Source organism: Mus musculus, chromosome 6 (genome assembly GCF_000001635.26).
Source record: "Mus musculus strain C57BL/6J chromosome 6, GRCm38.p6 C57BL/6J".
NCBI classification, from domain to species: Eukaryota; Metazoa; Chordata; class Mammalia; order Rodentia; family Muridae; genus Mus; species Mus musculus.
Genome location: NC_000072.6, coordinates 143,496,283 through 143,518,664, shown reverse-complemented (window position 1 = coordinate 143,518,664; position 22,382 = coordinate 143,496,283). Strand labels below are relative to the sequence as shown.

At 44.7% G+C, this 22,382-nt stretch overlaps 1 annotated feature.

Moving 5' to 3' along the window:
• Nucleotides 18,009–20,063: an enhancer, noted in NCBI's record as "VISTA enhancer mm1750". NCBI's record gives its function as "enhancer in: limb[4/7]" and the evidence as "EXISTENCE:transgenic organism evidence [ECO:0001131][PMID:17130149]".

Below are 22,382 nucleotides of genomic sequence, written 5' to 3'. Positions count from 1 at the left end.
CAGCTGCCACAGTTACAGGCAGTATCCCACTCATCACTTCCGAGTCCAGAGGGACTTACGAAGATGTCTGGGCCAAAACCTTCCTGTTCTCAACTGTTGCGGTGCTGGAAAACCAGTCGGAATGTCTTCCCGCCCTGATGTATTAGCGTCTCACAATGATACAGCCCTGTCTCCAGTTCAGTCTCCTATTTGCAGTTTAATAGCTTACAAAAATAAGATTTCCATCCCGCATCTCCCAATAGATAGGACTGACTCGGGCCAGAGCATATGTTACAAGGAGCTCATCGCTAACTGCACAAACTTAACTACAACCTGTCCTAGAATCTGCTTTCTATCAAACTTGGCTGTGTTTCATTAAGCTTGTAAGTTGTTGTTCTAATATTTTGCTCATGTTCCATGGGGGTGGGGAAGAAAAAAAAGAGACTCTAAAATGTCTTCATGGTTGATTCAGAAACCTGCATTACACTTCTTCTACTCCTTCACAACTTAAAACCTTCAGAAGCCAACTCTGGATTCAAGGCATTAAAGGCACTCCTGAGCATACCTGAAGTTGACTCTCTAAAGCCCTGTCAAGAAACTGAGCTGGGGCTCTAAAGTACAAAAGCACTAGAGATAACGCTTCCCTAATTCACGTCTATGCTCATGACTCCCCATAAGTCAATACTGCACTAAGAAGAGACCTTTCTCCACCGCCCACACAGACATTTCTGGAGGCCACCTTCCCTTGCTCCTCCATGCGTGATCCTCTTATCTCCACAGTCCTATGGGTACGCTCATGTATCTTATAACAAACGTCTACCGTCATCTTTGCATTATATAACCTTGTGTTTCCCAGGCCAAATATTACTTCTTAATCTTTATCTTTGATTCACCTATTATGAATGAAATTAGTACCTACCAGGTTTCAGCACTATTTATACATGTGTTATACCATGTCCCCCTTTCTCCACAGGAAGCCAAGTTTCCCCAACTTAAGGAATATCTTTAACATATTTTGCTTTTACCATTTCATTTTCTAGGGCAAGATCTATGAAGGACCCCTGTCATTCCCAATGTTTTCTGTTGACATAGCAGCAGCTGTACCAAACACGGGCCTAAGAGTCTCAGAAGAAAGTGGAGCCCACGTGTCTACAGCCGTGTGGGAGGTGTAAAAGCAAAATTGTTAATAATCTCCCCAGGGTTTCAGCTCTTGTCCTGTTGCTGTTGTGATTTCCTCGTGGTAAAGAATTTTAGTTCAGGTTTCAAAGCATGAAGTAAATAGCCAGGTGCATTAAGTCATCCCATCACTGTCTGGTCGTGTCACTAGCTCTGCAGGTTTCTGTCACACAAAACCTGGTTACAAGAGGACAACAGGACATGTGCCCAAGTGAGACAACATTGCCACATGTAGCTGGGACATACCTTCTTGATCCAAAAGATCAAACACAACAAATGTTCTCTTACACCTACCTGGCTTTTCCATTGTATGATAAACATCTTTCTTTGACAGTTGTTTTTGGTGGTCACCATGATACTTAAGAATGACCCCAGCTATATCCCTTCCCTGAGAAAGCTTCACCCACTCTCTTCTTTGGCCAGAAAGATCTCTGCTGCCTATGTTATGACAACACTAACATCTAAACTCACACAAGGTTCTGTTTATTTTACCTCTGAAGTACACATAGAGTTAGAATACATTCCAGTATCTCTGCCACGCCCCCCAATTTTAACCTGGTATCACCCAACCCTAAACCATTGGGAGAGCTGCCTAACCCATATTTGCCTGAGTTTCCTCTGGCTGCTCATGCTCACTCCACTCCCAAGTGCCTGTTTGTTCATTTGTTTAAGAGGGTAGCTTGTTCTGTTTATTGTTTCAATGTGGAAGCACTTTATGTTCTGAATATAAATGCCCTTTCAAAGTACACAGCCAGTCCTGAATTTGCCTCTTTGGGTGATTTTGCACATGAACCCTTGATACCTCTGAGGCCTTCCCAGGGATGTGAGCTCCTTCAACAGTCACCCAGCTACTGAGTAACAGACCCAGGGTTTGAAGCTGGGTCTATCAAGTGAGCGCTCCCTCGTGTGTCCTGCCACGGCCATCCTACACACACACAAAACCGTGTCTTTTAAGTTTGCTGACACATCTTAAAAGTGTGCGTTTGTTGTGTGTCAGGCAGGCAAGGGAAATGTAGAGAAGGAATGATCACATAGAGACAGTTGATTTCAAAGCAGACAAGACATGCAATGCTTATGCCTGATTGATAATAATATCAGTAGCTCAGTATGTCATCTATCATCTATCTATCTATCTATTGATCACATATCACCAATCTATCATCTATCTACCACCATCTATTATCATCTATTTATCATCTATCATCTATGTGTCATCTGTCTATCATCTGTTATCTATCACCTATCTATCATCTACCTATCATCTATTATCTATCATCTGTTACCTATCTATGATCTATCATCTATCACTAGCTATTATCTATCATCTATCAAGACACAGAGGTGCAATACCATGTTGTCGAGTCAGAGGACAACATTCCAGGGTTTGTTTCCTCTCTGTCATCTCCCCCTCCACTGTGAGTTCAATGGGTCAAACTGGGGTCATCCGACTTGCTCTGTTACCTTGAAGCCTCCTCACTGGCTCTGTCTGTCTGTCTGTCTGTCTGTCTGTCTCACATACAAAACCGTGGCTCACAACTGGCTTCTGAGACTATTCCCCTATGCTCCCTTCCAGTAGCATTGATTTTTCTATTTTTAATAATTATTCCTAGGGACACCAGGATGACCTCTGTGATGCCATTGCACAGAAATGAAAGCCACCCTTTTCCTGCAGTTTTGAGTTCAGCGCTGGTATTAACACGATTTTTTTATTCCTGCTTCGTTCGTTCGTTGGTATCTTTGTCAAAAATAAACTTGCTCCATCTCCAGACTCTTCAATCCACTCCATGAATCTATTTTAGGAATGAGCCATTAGCACACTACCCAAAGGAGTCTGCTTAACGGTACTGCTTTTAACCAAGTAATGATGATTTCTCTGCGTTTGTTTTTTCCTTCTTCAAGATGTTTTGAGTTTCTGGAGCATTTATATTTTCATGAGTAGTTTAAAAAGATCACCAATTCAACTTTTGTTTTAAAAATGTTGGAAGCGAAATGGCTCTACAGTTCAACTGGGGAAGAATGCTTACCGCTAACAAGGGCTTCCGCTGACTTAGACAAGCCATCTCTCTGCGTAGGTCTCTAAGCAGTAGAAGCAGTGCCCGAGGCATCCCGTTACCTGATCTCAAACTGTGCTGGGGAGCCATAGCAACGATAAACTGCACATCCAGCCACACGAACAGGCATGCGTGGGATGGAATGGAAGACCCAGACATTCTACCACATGGTAGGTAACGTGCACCTGATCACTCATGACTGTGTCAACAAGCGCTGAAAGGTAACACGGCTTCCTCAAGTACAGAACTTGAAAAGCTAGACATCTTCATGCAGAAGAATGATTTAATCCACATCTCTCACCTTGTACAAAAGTCAACTCAAAATGGACCACAGACTGGAGCATAAATCCTGCCACTTAAAACTACTCAAAGAAGCTACTTTGGGCATAGGCTTAGGAAAAGACTTTCTGTAAACTACTCCAATGCCACAGAAAATGAACGCATCCAATTTTAGCAATCTTTTCCAAACACAAGTGCAGTTTGTCAATGGACTTCTGATTGCGTATTTTTTTAGTTTGGGTCATTTTAGTTGCTATATCCTAAAGCAGAAATATGTAATTAAATTCCATGTAATATTATGATAATCATTTGAAACTGCAATTGTCTTTTACTATATCACTTTAGCAATGTATCACAGAATTTGATAGTTTCTAAAAATAAAGTAGAAATAACTTTTACAATTATTACATTGTTAAGACTCTAACTTTCATGTGCTGTCCCCTTTAGCCTATGGTTTATTTAGCTCTATATTATTTAATTTCCAAGTATTTAGAACTTCTCTTAATACCTAACACTGATGACTAATCTGTTGTAGCTCAAACATTTAATTAAGTCTGTAAAATATATTGACAATCATTTTTATAACTCAGATTAGAACATACAGTATTGAACAGCCCTTGTGCTATAGAAAAGAATATGAGCCTATTGTTGAATTAACTATTATGTAAATGCCAAGTTAAGATAAAGTGGTTGTCAGTTTTCAATATTTTTCTTACTGGGATGTGTGTGTGTGTGAGAGAGAGAGAGAGAGAGAGAGAGAGAAACAGAGAGAGAAAGAGAGACAGACAGAGAGAGAGACAGAAACAGAGAGAGAGAGAGAGAGAGACACAGAGAGAGAGACAGAGACAGAGAGAGAGAATGTATCGGTTATTGAAAACAAAAGTTGCTGACATTTGTAGCAGATGTGCAGCTTGGTGTCCATGTGGGTCCCCTAGCAACTGGAGCGGGAGCTGGCTCTGTCTTGTGGATTGGATCCCCTTGTCCTACCTGGACTGCCTGTTGGGCCTCAGTGGGAGAGGATGTGCTTAGTCCTGCTGAGACTTGATGTACACAAGGTGGTAGCCAAGGGGGCTTTCTCTGAGGAGAAAGGGGGTAATGGAGTGACAGACCTGAAAGGGTGGGAGTGGGAGGAGTTGATGGAATGTAATGTGAACAAAAATATGAATTATAAAGCAAACAGAAAACAAAGTGCCAAAATGTTCTATCTCGATCATAGTTTGTTTCTGATTCTCCCTTTCACTAAGAGCAGGTTTCCTAGTGTTTGACATTTACAGCTTTTCTACCATAAATATTTAAGATCAGTATGTTTTCTTGGTGAACTGAAGGTTACTGTTCAATTGTTCGAAATTATCTTTTATGCGTTTGGGGGTCTGGCCATTGGTTTGGACTTTTGTCTCTTCCACTTTTCACATGGGATCATTGACAACCATCAACCTTCACATTCAGTGACCTTAGCTGTCGCAATGAGTAACAGTTAAGCTGACCCAGTGGACTTTCAGCACTTTTATTGCAGATGCTTAAGCAGTACAACATTCTCTGATAAACATGACGGCAGTTCCAGCATGCAATTATCATCTTCCATCGTTGCCTGGTTTTGTGTGTTGCAAGAGACTCTAAAAATGGAACCCAAAGGAAATATCAGAACAATCTTAATAAAGTTTGAGAAGAGAAACCATAGGCCAAGCAAGCAGAAAATCTCAGCAGCTACTGAGAGGAAGAGGGGATGGAGAAAAATGCCCATCTCTTCACTTAGGCATGGAATCTGAGTGATGGTGAGGAAGCCCCGTGTCCAGAAAGGCCATCTGAGTTGAGATGGTGCCTTATTCCAGGTTCTGGTATCTCTGGTCAAAAGACTCCACCAGGGACACTCAGTTAGAAGTTGAAATAGAGACAGCTTGGACTTATAGAAGAATAGGAGGAAGGATAATGGGCCCTGAAGGGGACAAAAACTCCCCGGAAAGACAAACAGAGCCAACTAACCTGGACCCTTGGGGCTTTCACATACTGAGCCAAAGAACACGCACAGACTGGACCTAGGCCTCCGCACACACATGTAGCAGATGTGCATCTTGGTCTTCACGTGAGTCCCACACAACTGGAGTGGCGAGTATCCCAAAAGCTGTTGCCTGTGTGTGGGATATGCTTTGCAAGCTGGGCTACCTTATCTGACTTGGAGGGAGAGGAAGTGTTGGGAGCCGCCCCCACATTCGCCGTCATAAGATGGCGCTGACATCCTGTGTTCTAAGTGGTAAACAAATAATCTGCGCATGTACCAAGGGTATTTTACGACTACTTGTACTCTGCCTTTCCCGTGAACGTCAGCTCGGCCATGGGCTGCAGCCAATCAGGGAGTGATGCGTCCTAGGCGAAATATAACTCTCCTAAATAGGGAAGGGGTTTCGGTTTCATTATTGGGGTGGCTTTCGCTTTTGGGGCTGGGGGTTTGCGCTCCTGGCTCCTGAAGATGTAAGCAATAAAGTTTTGCCGCAGAAGATTCTGGTTTGTTGTGTTCTTCCTGGCCGGGCGTGCGAATGCTATTAAGAATTGGTGCTGAAACCCGGGACGAGAAAAAACCCGGGACGAGAAAACCCCGGGAAGAGAAAACCTGGGACGAAAATTACCATCACCGGCGCAAGGAAGATCCCTCATTCCAGAACCAGAACTGCGGGTCGCGGTAATAAAGGTTCCCGTAAAACAGACTGTTAAGAAGGATTCAACTGCATGAATTCAGAACTTTTCAGCTGGGGGAACAGAGTACCAGTGAGTACAGCTTTACAAGGTAAGTCTGGTCTTGAACTTTCTAAGGAAATTCAAGACAGTCTATCAGAAGTAAAGTGGAAAATGGCTTTACAAGGTATGTTTGGCCTTGAATTTTTTCTAGTGTTAGGAGCCCTTTTGTTCCTTTTCACATGTTATCAGGTGATTAAGATAGGGCTGAAAATTCTGGATGAAATTCAGGGCAATCTATCAGAAGTAAAGCGGGGAGAGAGAGTAGGAGCAAAGAGAAAATATGGTACACAAAATAAGTATACAGGCCTTTCCAAGGGTCTTGAACCCGAGGAAAAGTTTAGGTCAGGTAAGAATACCTGGGGAGAGATTAGAAGGAAGGAAAAGAAAAAAGAAAAGAAAAAAGATCGATTAGCGGAGGTCTCTAGGAGATACTCGTCACTAGATGAGCTCAGGAAGCCAGCTCTTAGTAGCTCTGAAGCAGATGAAGAATTCTCCTCTGAGGAAACAGACTGGGAGGAAGAAGCAGCCCATTACCAGCCAGCTAATTGGTCAAGAAAAAAGCCAAAAGCGGCTGGCGAAAGCCAGCGTACTGTTCAACCTCCGGGCAGTCGGTTTCAAGGTCCGCCCTATGCGGAGCCCCCACCCTGGGTAGTGCGTCAGCAATGCGCAGAGAGGCAATGCGCAGAGAGGCAATGCACAGAGAGGCAATGCGCAGAGAGGCAATGCGCAGAGAGGCAATGCGCAGAGAGGCAATGCGCAGAGAGGCAATGCGCAGAGAGACAGTGCGCAGAGAGGCAGTGCGCAGAGAGGCAGTGCGCAGACTCATTCATTCCCAGAGAGGAACAAAGGAAAATACAACAGGCATTTCCAGTCTTTGAAGGAGCCGAGGGTGGGCGTGTCCACGCTCCGGTAGAATACGTACAGATTAAAGAACTCGCCGAGTCGGTCCGTAAATACGGAACCAATGCTAATTTTACCTTGGTGCAGTTAGACAGGCTCGCCGGCATGGCACTAACTCCTGCTGACTGGCAAACGATTGTAAAAGCCGCTCTCCCTAGTATGGGCAAATATATGGAATGGAGAGCGCTTTGGCACGAGGCTGCACAAGCGCAGGCCCGAGCAAACGCAGCTGCTTTGACTCCAGAGCAGAGAGATTGGACTTTTGACTTGTTAACGGGTCAGGGAGCTTATTCTGCTGATCAGACAAACTACCATTGGGGAGCTTATGCCCAAATTTCCTCCACGGCTATTAGGGCCTGGAAGGCGCTCTCCCGAGCAGGTGAAGCCACTGGGCAATTAACAAAGATAGTCCAAGGACCTCAGGAGTCCTTCTCAGATTTTGTGGCCAGAATGACAGAGGCAGCAGAGCGTATTTTTGGAGAGTCAGAGCAAGCTGCGCCTCTGGTAGAACAGCTCATCTATGAGCAAGCCACAAAGGAGTGCCGAGCGGCCATAGCCCCAAGAAAGAACAAAGGCTTACAAGACTGGCTCAGGGTCTGTCGAGAGCTTGGGGGACCTCTCAGCAATGCAGGTTTAGCGGCTGCCATCCTTCAATCCCAAAACCGCTCCATGGGCAGAAATAATCAGAGGACATGTTTTAACTGCGGAAAGCCTGGGCATTTTAAGAAAGATTGCAGAGCTCCAGATAAAACGGGGAGGGACTCTCACTCTTTGCTCTAAGTGTGGCAAGGGTTATCATAGAGCCGACCAGTGTCGCTCTGTGAGGGATAAAGGGCAGAATCCTTCCCCCACCTGATAGTCAATCAGCTTATGTGCCAAAAAACGGGTCATCGGGCCCTCGGTCCCAGGGCCCTCAAAGATATGGGAACCGGTTTGTCAGGACCCAGGAAGCAGTCAGAGAGGCGACCCAGGAAGACCCACAAGGGTGGACCTGCGTGCCGCCTCCGACTTCCTATTAATGCCTCAAATGAGTATTCAGCCGGTGCCAGTGGAGCCTATACCATCCTTGCCCCCGGGAACCATGGGCCTTATTCTCGGCCGGGGTTCACTCACTTTACAGGGCTTAGTAGTCCACCCTGGAGTTATGGATTGTCAACATTCCCCTGAAATACAGGTCCTGTGCTCAAGCCCTAAAGGCGTTTTTTCTATTAGTAAAGGAGATAGGATAGCTCAGCTGCTGCTCCTCCCTGATAATACCAGGGAGAAATTTGCAGGACCTGAGATAAAGAAAATGGGCTCCTCAGGAAATGATTCTGCCTATTTGGTTGTATCTTTGAATGATAGACCTAAGCTCCGCCTTAAGATCAACGGAAAAGAGTTTGAAGGCATCCTTGATACCGGAGCAGATAAAAGTATAATTTCTACACATTGGTGGCCCAAAGCATGGCCCACCACAGAGTCATCTCATTCATTACAGGGCCTAGGTTATCAATCATGTCCCACTATAAGCTCCATTGCCTTGACGTGGGAATCCTCTGAAGGGCAGCAAGGGAAATTCATACCTTATGTGCTCCCACTCCCGGTTAACCTCTGGGGAAGGGATATTATGCAGCATTTGGGCCTTATTTTGTCCAATGAAAACGCCCCATCGGGAGGGTATTCAGCTAAAGCAAAAAATATCATGGCAAAGATGGGTTATAAAGAAGGAAAAGGGTTAGGACATCAAGAACAGGGAAAGATAGAGCCCATCTCACCTAATGGAAACCAAGACAGACAGGGTCTGGGTTTTCCTTAGTGGCCATTGGGGCAGCACGACCCATACCATGGAAAACAGGGGACCCAGTGTGGGTTCCTCAATGGCCCCTATCCTCTGAAAAACTAGAAGCTGTGATTCAACTGGTAGAGGAACAATTAAAACTAGGCCATATTGAACCCTCTACCTCACCTTGGAATACTCCAATTTTTGTAATTAAGAAAAAGTCAGGAAAGTGGAGACTGCTCCATGACCTCAGAGCCATTAATGAGCAAATGAACTTATTTGGCCCAGTACAGAGGGGTCTCCCTGTACTTTCCGCCTTACCACGTGGCTGGAATTTAATTATTATAGATATTAAAGATTGTTTCTTTTCTATACCTTTGTGTCCAAGAGACAGGCCCAGATTTGCCTTTACCATCCCCTCTATTAATCACATGGAACCTGATAAGAGGTATCAATGGAAGGTCTTACCACAGGGAATGTCCAATAGTCCTACTATGTGTCAACTTTACGTGCAAGAAGCTCTTTTGCCAGTGAGGGAACAATTCCCCTCTTTAATTTTGCTCCTTTACATGGATGACATCCTCCTGTGCCATAAAAACCTTACCATGCTACAAAAGGCATATCCTTTTCTACTTAAAACTTTAAGTCAGTGGGGTTTACAGATAGCCACAGAAAAAGTCCAAATTTCTGATACAGGACAATTCTTGGGCTCTGTGGTGTCCCCAAATAAGATTGTGCCCCAAAAGGTAGAGATAAGAAGAGATCACCTCCATACCTTAAATGATTTTCAAAAGCTGTTGGGAGATATTAATTGGCTCAGACCTTTTTTAAAGATTCCTTCCGCTGAGTTAAGGCCTTTGTTTGGTATTTTAGAAGGAGATCCTCATATCTCCTCCCCTAGGACTCTTACTCTAGCTGCTAACCAGGCCTTACAAAAGGTGGAAAAAGCCTTACAGAATGCACAATTACAACGTATTGAGGATTCGCAGCCTTTCAGTTTGTGTGTCTTTAAGACAGCACAATTGCCAACCGCAGTTTTGTGGCAGAATGGGCCATTGTTGTGGATCCATCCAAACGTATCCCCAGCTAAAATAATAGATTGGTATCCTGATGCAATTGCACAGCTTGCCCTTAGAGGCCTAAAAGCAGCAATCACCCACTTTGGGCAAAGTCCATATCTTTTAATTGTACCTTATACCGCTGCACAGGTTCAAACCTTGGCAGCCACATCTAATGATTGGGCAGTTTTAGTTACCTCCTTTTCAGGACAAATAGATAACCATTATCCAAAACATCCAATTTTACAGTTTGCCCAAAATCAATCTGTTGTGTTTCCACAAATAACAGTAAGAAACCCACTTAAAAATGGGATTGTGGTATATACTGATGGATCAAAAACTGGCATAGGTGCCTATGTGGCTAATGGTAAAGTGGTATCCAAACAATATAATGAAAATTCACCTCAAGTGGTAGAATGTTTAGTGGTTTTAGAAGTTTTAAAAACCTTTTTAGAACCCCTTAATATTGTGTCAGATTCCTGTTATGTGGTTAATGCAGTAAATCTTTTAGAAGTGGCTGGAGTGATTAAGCCTTCCAGTAGAGTTGCCAATATTTTTCAGCAGATACAATTAGTTTTGTTATCTAGAAGATTTCCTGTTTATATTACTCATGTTAGAGCCCATTCAGGCCTACCTGGCCCCATGGCTCTGGGAAATGATTTGGCAGATAAGGCCACTAAAGTGGTGGCTGCTGCCCTATCATCCCCGGTAGAGGCTGCAAGAAATTTTCATAACAATTTTCATGTGACAGCTGAAACATTACGCAGTTGTTTCTCCTTGACAAGAAAAGAAGCCCGTGACATTGTTACTCAATGTCAAAGCTGCTGTGAGTTCTTGCCAGTTCCTCATGTGGGAATTAACCCACGCGGTATTCGACCTCTACAGGTCTGGCAAATGGATGTTACACATGTTTCTTCCTTTGGAAAACTTCAATATCTCCATGTGTCCATTGACACATGTTCTGGCATCATGTTTGCTTCTCCGTTAACCGGAGAAAAAGCCTCACATGTGATTCAACATTGTCTTGAGGCATGGAGTGCTTGGGGGAAACCCAAACTCCTTAAGACTGATAATGGACCAGCTTATACATCTCAAAAATTCCAGCAGTTCTGCCGTCAGATGGACGTGACCCACCTGACTGGACTTCCATACAACCCTCAAGGACAGGGTATTGTTGAGCGTGCGCATCGCACCCTCAAAGCCTATCTTATAAAGCAAAAGAGGGGAATTGAGGAGACTTTACTCCGAGCACCAAGAGTGTCTGTGTCTATGGCACTCTTTACACTCAATTTTTTAAATATTGATGTTCATGGCCATACTGCGGCTGAACGTCATTGTTCAGAGCCAGATAGGCCCAATGAGATGGTTAAATGGAAAAATGTCCTTGATAATAAATGGTATGGCCCGGATCCTATTTTGATAAGATCCAGGGGAGCGGTTTGTGTTTTCCCACAGAATGAAGACAACCCATTTTGGATACCAGAAAGACTCACCCGAAAAATCCAGACTGACCAAGGGAATACTGATGTCCCTCGTCTTGGTGATGTCCAGGGCGTCAATAATAAAGAGAGAGCAGCGTTGGGGGATAATGTCGACATTTCCACTCCCAATGACGGTGATGTATAATGCTCAAGTATTCTCCTGCTTTTTTACCACTAACTAGGAACTGGGTTTAGCCTTGATTCAGACAGCCTTGGCTCTGTCTGGACAGGTCCAGACGACTGACACCATTAACACTTTGTCAGCCTCAGTGACTACAGTCATAGATAAACAGGCCTCAGCTAATGTCAAGATACAGAGAGGTCTCATGCTGGTTAATCAACTCATAGATCTTGTCCAGATACAACTAGATGTATTATGACAAATAACTCAGCTGGGATGTAAACAAAAGTTTCCGAGATTGTGTGTTACTTCCATTCAGTATGAGAAATTTACTAGGACAGCTAATTTGTCAAAAAGTCTTTTTCAGTATATGTTACAGAATTGGACGGCTGAATTTGAACAGATCCTTCGGGAATTGAGACTTCAGGTCAACTCCACGCGCTTGGACCTGTCCCTGACCAAAGGATTACCCAATTGGATCTCCTCAACATTTTCCTTCTTTAAAGAATGGGTGGGATTGATATTATTTGGAGATACACTTTGCTGTGGATTAGTGTTGCTTCTTTGGTTGGTCTGTAAGCTTAAGGCCTAAACTAGGAGAGACAAGGTGGTTATTGCCCAGGCGCTTGCAGCTCTAGAACATGGTGCTTCCCCTGATATATGGTTATCTATGCTTAGGCAATAGGTCGCTGGCCACTCAGCTCTTACATCTCACGAGGCTAGTCTCATTGCACGGGATAGAGTGAGTGTGCTTCAGCAGCCCGAGAGAGTTGCACGGCTAAGCACTGCAGTAGAAAGGCTCTGCGGCATATATGAGCCTATTCTAGGGAGACATGTCATCTTTCAAGAAGGTTGAGTGTCCAAGTGTCCTTCTCTCCAGGCAAAACGACACGGGAGCAGGTCAGGGTTGCTCTGGGTAAAAGCCTGTGAGCCTAAGAGCTAATCCTGTACATGGCTCCTTTACCTGCACACTGGGGATTTGACCTCTATCTCCACTCTCATTAATATGGGTGGCCTATTTGCTCTTATTAAAAGAAAAGGGGGAGATGTTGGGAGCCGCCCCCACATTCGCCGTCATAAGATGGCGCTGACATCCTGTGTTCTAAGTGGTAAACAAATAATCTGCGCATGTACCAAGGGTATTTTACGACTACTTGTACTCTGCCTTTCCCGTGAACGTCAGCTCGGCCATGGGCTGCAGCCAATCAGGGAGTGATGCGTCCTAGGCGAAATATAACTCTCCTAAATAGGGAAGGGGTTTCGGTTTCATTATTGGGGTGGCTTTCGCTTTTGGGGCTGGGGATTTGCGCTCCTGGCTCCTGAAGATGTAAGCAATAAAGTTTTGCCGCAGAAGATTCTGGTTTGTTGTGTTCTTCCTGGCCGGGCGCACGAACGCTATTAAGAAGGAAGCACCTAGCCTCACAGAGATTTGAAGTGCCAGCGTAGGGGAATACACAAAGAGGTTCCCACCTGCTCAGAGGAGAAGGGGATGGGTGAAGAATTATGGGAGGGGTGACCAGGAAGGGGTCAGTGAGTGAGATGTAAAGTGAATAATTAAAATATAAATAAATACATTTTTTTAAAAAGAAGGAGAAAGAAGTCCCAAGAATAGGAATAGCTTAGAGAACCGAGGGGAGAGCCAAAGAGCAATGGGTCACACAGTGTCCAGCCCTTTCCAAGCCTTTCCCAATGACAGAACCTGGGCTTTTGGAACAGGCTCTGTACCTCAGATCAGACCCAGGTGAAGAGGAACTTCTTCCATGGATTAGCCTTGGTGTTTCAGCCTCCAGTCCCTATTCCCCATCACTATGGTACCAGAAGGTCCTCAGAGCAAGCATGGCCCTACCCCCAGTAAGCTGGAGAGAGAGCAACGCATGTCTCGTGATAAGCAAGCAAGACCCTAGAAAGGTAGAGACCACGGCAGGTGCTGTATGGGAGACACGGTTTTGATAGAAAAGACAGCTACTCATATAAGTAGCTATAGCTTCTATCTTGGCACCTCCCTCACTGATGAGACTTGATAGAATAAGGGGATGGGTTATTGTATATTGCACCTTGCATCTTGCATAATGCATATTGTGTATTATATAATGCATATTGCATATTTTATATATACCATATCATGTTGTCACCAAGCAGATGAAATGCCCTGCATACTATTCCTTAGGCTGCAAGAACTCAAAGACAAAGCTCTCAAAGACAAGAGAGAGACCTCAGGTCACATTGAGTAAGGCCAAAGAACAGTAAAAAATAGACATTAGTTCTGGCTAAGGTGCGATTTAAAATATATTACTCTTTCATTTTTCAATCAGTTCTCTAATTTTTGTTCCATTTGCCCCCCTCTTTACCTTCTACAAAGGGGCTGGGGATTTGAACTCAGGTCTTCATGTTTGCACAGCCAATGCTCCAATTCACTAAGCCATTTCCCTAGCAACAAAGCAAGATGTCCTGAGAATCAGATGCTGGCTCAACATCTCTTTCTTGCTTATCTCTCTTTGGAGCATCAGTGCAAAGCCAAGAATGCATTCAGTCCTTGTTTGACAGCCTTGAGTGAAGGCTCGAAAGGTATTTTATTTCCTGAAGGACAAGAGCAGCAAACAACCTCCTTGCAGACGGGGAGCCAACAACAGACTATAGAAGTTATTTCATCCAAGTTATTTTACTTCTTATGTGAACCATTGAGTTTATTATTGCCATTGACTTAGCTATAGAGACACAGGGCAGGATTCTGTGTTCTGTGTGTTTAACTCTATATATACAATATATGGGGTTACTAACAGGAACATAAATGATCTCAAAACAGTGGCATTGCAATAAAATCCCACACTACCTCATGGATGTTGCACCATGGAGTCCTATCTTCAGCTAAACCTTTGTCTCTTATATTCTCTAGCAACCACCAAGACCACATGGAGCTGGGCTGGGGGGTGAGCAGGGTGCATCAGCTGTAATCCGAGGTGAGAGTCTGGCTCTAACAGCTGACACCAGCTCCGTTGCCAGTACCATGAGCTTGCCCATCAGTGTCTTATTCTGCTTACCCTGCTGCCGTGATGACGGACCAAGCAGTCTGCAGATCTTCACAGCTTCAATTCCACTGTGACTGGTGGCCAGTTCATGCCTGAAAGAAATAGCTATTCTTCAACACAAGGCCCAGACAGAACTATATGTCCAGAATGGTGATGGGGATATAACTTGCAGCAGACAGTCACTTGGTAATGACTCTCCCTGCTAATATACAGAATATAAGATGTCAATGTTAGTTTATAAAAGACTAAGGGAAGGCAGAATTAAAGTATGGAAAGTCAAGTCCTGCTGCCCATGGAGACTGTGCAGGGATACGGTGTGGCTGGCACGGGAGGTGACTTAGGTAAATTAAAAGAGCTGAAGTACAAAATCCAGTTAGCACAAGAATGATTGATAGTCATCAATAGTAAAGGAGACACACACACACACACACACACACACACACACACACACACACATACACACACACACACACCCACAAGCTCCTTTAGCATTTACTGCTGATCTCACGGGAACATATCAAGGCAAGTAGAGACCACCATATCCACTTAGATTGTAACCACTGCCAGGCCAGGATGAGGACAAGAAGGTAGGAGCACCAAGTACGTGCTGGGCACACTTGCCAGACCCCAGAAGTGAAATGAACTTGGCCATGCCCTCAAAGAGCAGATGTAAGCTATGAATCGATCGTGGTGGCAGCGGAAATACAAACTGTGGTAGGAAGAAGCACTGTGCGGTTATGTGGCGATCCTGAGCATTGTTTGCCTTTGGGCATGCTAATCTCTATGAATCACAACCTCCTTCCTTGCTTGCTTGTTGCCATAGTAATCAAGTAAGACAATGTATAGAGACTCCTTGGCATGTCCGTACCTCATAATAGACCTGCTCAATGCTGAGGAAGAAAGAGAGGTCTGTAGTTGTCGAGGCCATGGCTGATCTAGAAGCTCTGGCTTTTGTACACTGCCTCTGGAACGCTGCTGAGAGCCCTCCTTGGGTTTTGTCTGTGGAAATGCAGATTACACAGGAGTTAAGGGATCCAGCTACAGCTCAGATTTCCGGGCAGGCACCCCACCCTTCCCTCAAGAGCACACCCCCAGGGAATGAGTACACACTCAGATCTGTGGACAGCTCTAGGAATCCCAGAGCTTGTCAAGGAACTTAATGTTGACAGCTTCTGCTCCACACCCCCACCTCCAGGCACACGAGCACTGCTAACACACTACACACTCGCTTCCTGAAAGTGTTCCGAGTCACAAAATGAAGCTTACGGGAACAAGGTATTTAAAATCACATCGGAAGCAAATGTTAGAGGCCCTTGTCAGACTCCACGTGGCTTTCCCACACGCATTATTTGGTAAATGGGAAATTGTCAACACTCTTCCAATCTGTCTCATGGGAAATCCTCCCATTACCTACGATTCCCATCACTTTGCATTAAACAAATGAAATGAACTCTATACTTCTGTGAGTGTGCATTATATTTAAACAGATGTGGCTTCCTTGACCCAGCTTTAAGCTCTCTTCAAGTACAAATTGCAGAGTGTGCACTGTGACTACACCGTGTCAAGCACAACACATTGGCTGTGAGCACAGCTCAGCTTCTAGAAGCCATACCAGAGAATTCAAGCACAGACATCTCAATGAAAGGGATGTGGGACTAATAACCAGATAACCAAAGTAATGACGCTAGTTTGGAAAATGGGCCTTAAGTCTTAACCACTACTAACTAGAGCAGGCCACAAGTACTAACCATTACTAACTAAAGCAGAATAGGCCACAAGTACTAACCATTACTAACTAAAGCAGACGCTGCTATAGGTCTAATGGGCATGGCCCTTCTCTCAGAAGGATCTCCCCATTGCCTACTCAGTCCTTGCTGCAGCAAAAGCGATGTCAGGAGCGACGGGGTTATGTTGGCTCACGGTTTAAAGCCACAGTTTACTGTGTGGAAAGGCATGGCAGAGGCTGGCTCTAGCTGTGGCAAAAAGCCCATGAAGCAACTGCTTAAGTCCCAGCCACAGTCAGGAAGCAACGAATGTTGGTCCTCAGCTGCCTGCTCCCACTTCCCCTATGTTCATTCCGGGTCCCCAGTCTCTATGCTACCCAGTCTCCGCTAACCCTGTCTGCATCAGCCCTCACAGATGAAGCCAGAGGTGTGTCTCCTAGGTGATTCAAGTCTAGTCGGGTTGAAAAAGAGGAAGAGCCATCCATGAAAAGCCAGTTCTCCATCAGTGTGGCAAACTGTCTGAGAACAATTCACTTCAGTGGGATTTATTTTGCTTGTGGCCTCAGAGATTTCTATCCACCGTGCCTTGGTTCTGTTATTTCATGTCCTGCGATAATTAAGACCACCATAACAACAGGAGCATTGGAGGAAGGGGGCTGCTTCCCTCATGGCACCTGAGAAGGAAGAAAGCGAGGGGCTGGGACAAGATGTGTCAGCATGGCCCCAGCAACCTCTTTCCTCCAACTTGGCCCCCTGCTAATAGACTAATGGGCTATGAATATACCCGTGTGTCTCTTGGTAAAGTTAGAGCCCCCATGATCCAATCCTGCCCAAGGCCCCAGTTCCAGATATTGCTGCACTGAAAATCAGGTCCTCAATACATATGACTTGGGGGAATGTATCATATCCAAAACACACTAATACTCTGGTCACAGAAACAAATGCCCGTGTTGTTTACGTTATGTGAACAGCTTTGTTAAATATTTATCCTTATATCGCTGGCCTCTCTAGGGAACCCAAAGCATTGTTCTGAAATCAGAAGTTTTTAGAGGAATTGTTTTTTAAACCCCAAAGCAGAGCCTCCTTCAAACCCTTCCTCATGGTAAACTGTCCTTATAAATATGTTCGTTCATCTGATGTCTTTCTAGGGGACAATCAGTTTCCTCCTTTGGGCCTCCCCAGGAACTCTGACAATCTCTTCTTTGTTACTCAAAAGTGACTTTTCCCCCCTGAAATTCCCTTTGGATGCAAACTTCTGTACAGTATGGCTGACCATGAAACAAACTATTACATTCATGAGACAGGGTGTGTGCAGATGGGGTCTGTCTCAGGAAGTGTTCCTCCAGGCAGCGAGGGGAGAGAGGGACTCTGGCTTCTCACTGCCTGTAAAGGCAGGGAACAATGCCTACCTACCCTCTTCTCTCTTCTATCTGGAAAACATTAAACTCAATCACTCCCGAGGTAGATTATTTAGGAACGTTTATTAATGGGTGATTTATCCACTTAATAAATACCCTGTAAGCCAGGTACCATGTTTAGCCAATAAATAAGAAGTCAGTACAGCTAGTGTGCACAAGCTGCATGAACTCACAGAATTCCTCCGTAATTCTCCAGATGTGTAAGCCAATTCTTTGCAGGACAACATAGAAGAATAAAAGAAAAATAGAGAAAAAAAAAAACCACCAAAACAACAACAGAGTTCTTAAAAATTCTGCACTCCAACGAATCAGTCTGAGGCACGCAAGGTAATCTGATTGCAAGGCTATCAAAGGTTTTGGTTTTTTTTTTTTTCATTTTGACTTTGTTCATATTTATATCATTCATGGTAAGTGTGGTGGTGGAAGGCGCACCAGCCTCTCCTTTCTCGGAACGCTGGCTACCTGGGGCCTGTGGACAGGACGCAGGAGGCGCTTCCGCGTGCTGAATGGCAGCAGAGCTCTTAGCCATGCGTTGTGGGGCAATCGCATGACGTAACTGCCGGGTCAAGCTGACCCTCTGCCCTTAGTCGCCAGCTCACCACACTGCAGGGAGGAATCTGAAAATCTCTAGGTTTTCTTCCAAAAAGCCACCGTGGATCTAACGCTCCCTAAAGCATGCGAGAGAGGAGCCGGTTCTCGGGGGGAATGATAGATCCCTAAATTTGTATCTCTCTGTCCCATATTACAATATCACCCAGAAACTCTGATTTAGACAAACTGGCTCCCGTTCTGAAGATCTGCTTTCATTTTTAATGCAGCTTTTCAGTCAAACTTCACTGTTGGTGGAAATGCACGGTTGCTAGCCAAGGCTGGATATAAAATTCCATTATGGAAGTGGCAAAGAACTGGTAAGTTAAGTCTACGAGGCTTGTGGCAGTAACTTACTTTGTCTGTGGTTTCGACTTTGTCAGACTCTGTGGAGCCATGAATCTATCTTGTCCTTAAAAAACTGAAAGAGGGAGCTTTTAAAATAAATGTAATGCTGAATTTATGTGCCCCGGGAGCAGCGTATCAAGGCCCCTGGACTGATTAGACCCAGATGTGTGTAACAATGTCCGTGTTATGGACCGACTGCAGGTGTGGGAATAGATCCCTTCCCTGGGACCCTCAGCAATCAGCCCGGTGGTTTCCTCTGGCTCCCAGTTTGGAGTTTTCAATTAACACTACAATAGCATTGTTGTTCTCCTGTGTTAGATCATATGTCATGTAAATGACCTTGAATATACAGTTAAACCTGACAAGGTGATTTAGGCCGAGGATACATGTGTTCAGTATTATAACTTGATTGAGGTTAAATAATAATAATAAAAAAGCCCTGACATGCTATAACGTTTTTATTATTTGGCTTATCAGTGGATTTTCACATTATGCTTTCATAAAACAAAATGTCATTTACAGCGGGGCGAGCCGCTTATGAGAAGTGAGACGCACGCCGACCCATAAATGACTGAAATGATTAGTCCCAGATTGGACAGTTTCATATGGCCGGAGCCCAGCACCTGGAAGCTCTCCGTGTTGCTTTCCTGCATTGTCTTTCACTTGCTTTCCACTATTTTCCCAACTTCAGGCTTCTTTATCTTCTCCCTTCCCAGACAGAAGTGTTACCCACATAATGTAAGCGCAGTGGTTGCAGTCGGGCTCCCTCTAAAATATCACTTGCTTTCCAGCAATGAATTGAACCCCTCAGAGGCTGGGACCACATTCCGCTGTCCTCGGGGTGCGATGATAGGTACGAGAGCTGTGGACTCACTAAAGCAAAGCCTGAGCTGTCACCTGGCAGGACTAGACTCCAAGCTTATCAGAACGGGAAACGTATCTAAAAGTGCCACAGGCACCGACTGTCCCATGAATAAGGACAGTGAAAACATCCCGTACTTTCTCCCCCAGAACAATCGCAACCCTCATTAATGCTGGCGGGCCGTGCACTGTGCACACAGAGCTCGCTCTCCGTGTTCCTCATCCCTGCCTTGTTGCAGCACTCTCTTAGAGAGCAGACTACGCTGTAAGTCAGTTCAATAAAACGTACTCTGGGATGGTGGCACCTGGGGAAAGCTTTATGCCCGGTAAGTACGTGTATTGCAAGCACTCAGAAAGACAGGGCTCGTTTGTTCTGGTAGCCTTAATAAGCTACATTGCATGGATTAACAATCTTTACAGCGCACTGCTGCAATGACTCAGAGTAACGTATATGGATGAGGGAGAAGGAACATTGAAGATGAAGGTAGTCCCGAGATTTTCACCTGTGCCTCTCTGTAGACATAGCAAATGGCACGAGAACTCCTGCGTACGAGCAGTTTGGATGTAGCAATGACTGTTTGAATGCGTGAATATTTCACTGTAGCTACAAACCTTGATGCAGGGCATAATTACAAACACTTTGATGAATGACTAAAGAGGCTCAGTGTAACTATCTGTAAAATAACCACAAAGGGAATTGGGATGAATGAGTTCCTAGCTTAAAGGAATAAAACGCCGGCAAATCTGTGTTATAGACACATTTATTCTGGCTCTTAGGCAGCCAGGCTGAGCCTCTGTGGGACACCAGACACTGTATGAGACCAGCTGGGTGTGAAGGTGAATAAGCACACAGTCAGTCCTTTTTTCAAAAGATGATGGTACCTAAATCTAAGCTCCAGAAACAAACCTATTGGTTTAATAGTAGAGACACATGGAATATCAAACAAAATGCACCACAGGTCTGTAAGAACGCTCCATGCAGAAAGAAGCTTGCAACCAAACCTGCCAAGTCAGGTTTGATCCTGAAGACCCACCCAGTGGATGGAGAGAATTACCCCTAAGATGTCTCTATCCCTCACACAAGTGAGTGGCAGGTATGTGCACACATACACGAACACAAACATGCACCCATGCATGCATGCACACAAACACACACACAATTTTTAAATGCAATACAGGGTTTGTTTTTTGTTTTTTGTTTTTGTTTGTTTGTTGTGTTTTTTCCAGACAGGGTTTCTCTGTGTAGCCCTGGCTGTCCTGGAACTCACTCTGTAGACCAGGCTGGCCTCGAACTCAGAAATTCGCCTGCCTGTGCCTCCCAAGTGCTGGAAAAGAAAAAGCAAGTGTACCACTCACAAAATAATCAAGCAAATTAAACTTCAAGGATAACTTCACAACTGCAGAGGGCTCTGCGTGACTGTAGTCAGCACCAACAGAAAGGACTGCGCACAGGAAACCACTCACGTGAAATATATATCTCATCCTATACTCTTCCAGGTTGCCCCAAATATATTTAGCGCTAACTTTGAAACTTAATTTTTATCTGGATAGACCCATGCAGATCTTCCCAGAACCTTATCACAGGTTTATAACCTACAGAACAGGATGTAACTGTCCCCATGTGCAATGACAAAATGCAGCCTACATATTTGCCAAGTATGCATTAACATTATGAATACAATTATTCCACACTAGATCACACACACACACACACACACACACACACACACACACACACACACACATTACTGTAATGTACTCTCCCCCAACCAATGATGTCCATAAACATGAAGAAAATGGGAAATAATGATGTCATGGGTGTGAATTAGCATTCTCAGCAATTCTGTCACTTACCTTCCCCAAGTCACTTTCTAGAAGCTAAGGTGCTGTGGTAACCATGGAATTGTGACAAGGAAACTTTGTTTTTAATTTTTCAGACAGAGTCTTAACATGTAGCCCTGGCTGTCCTGGGACTCACTATACAGGTCATACTGGCCTCAAACTTACAGAGATCCACCTGCCACTGAGTTCTGAGGTTGGATTAAAGTTGTGTGCCACCATGTCAGTCACATGGTGACATGGTGTCAGTCACATAGCCCAGTCACATCACAGTCCATTATTGAGGGAAATCAAGGCAGGAACCTGGAGGTAGGAGCTGATGCAGAGGCCACGGGGGAGAGGTGCTGTTTATGGCAGGCTCCTTCTGGCTTGCTCAGCCTCCTTTCTTATAGCACCCAGAACCAGCAGCCAAGGAATGCCACCATTTACAACGGACTGGGCCCTCATGGATTGAGAAAAGTAAAGAAAAACTATGGAGTGGGTAGCAATAAAGAAAGCAGTAGATTTCAGCAGAGAAACACTGGCCTCTCTCGGGGAGATGCAGAGCTCCCACAGGAGGGAGGGCTTTCTATTCACAGCAGTGCAATATGGTCCTCACACACTGGGGAGAACCCAGCTCTGAGGGTATTAATGTATTAATTGAAGGGCTGGAGAGATGTTGCCACAGTTGAAGGCACCTGCACACTTGCAGAAGATTGGAGTTCAATTTCTGGCACCTACATCAGGTGGTTAACAACCACCTGCAACTCTAGATCCAGAAGAGGGAACCCAGACCTTCTTCTGGAGTGTACAGGTTTATACACACACACACACACACTCAGAAAAATACAATTACACATAAATGAAAATTAAATGTTTTACTGTGGCAGTGGTGGTGCATGCCTTTAATCCTAGCACTTGGGAGGCAAAGGCAGACAGATCTTGAGTTTGAGGCCAGCCTGGTCTACAGAGTGAGTCCCAGGACAGTCAAGGCTACATAGAGAAACATTGTTTCAAAAAGCCAAAATAAAATAAAACAAATAAAAATATGTTGAAAGTATTATG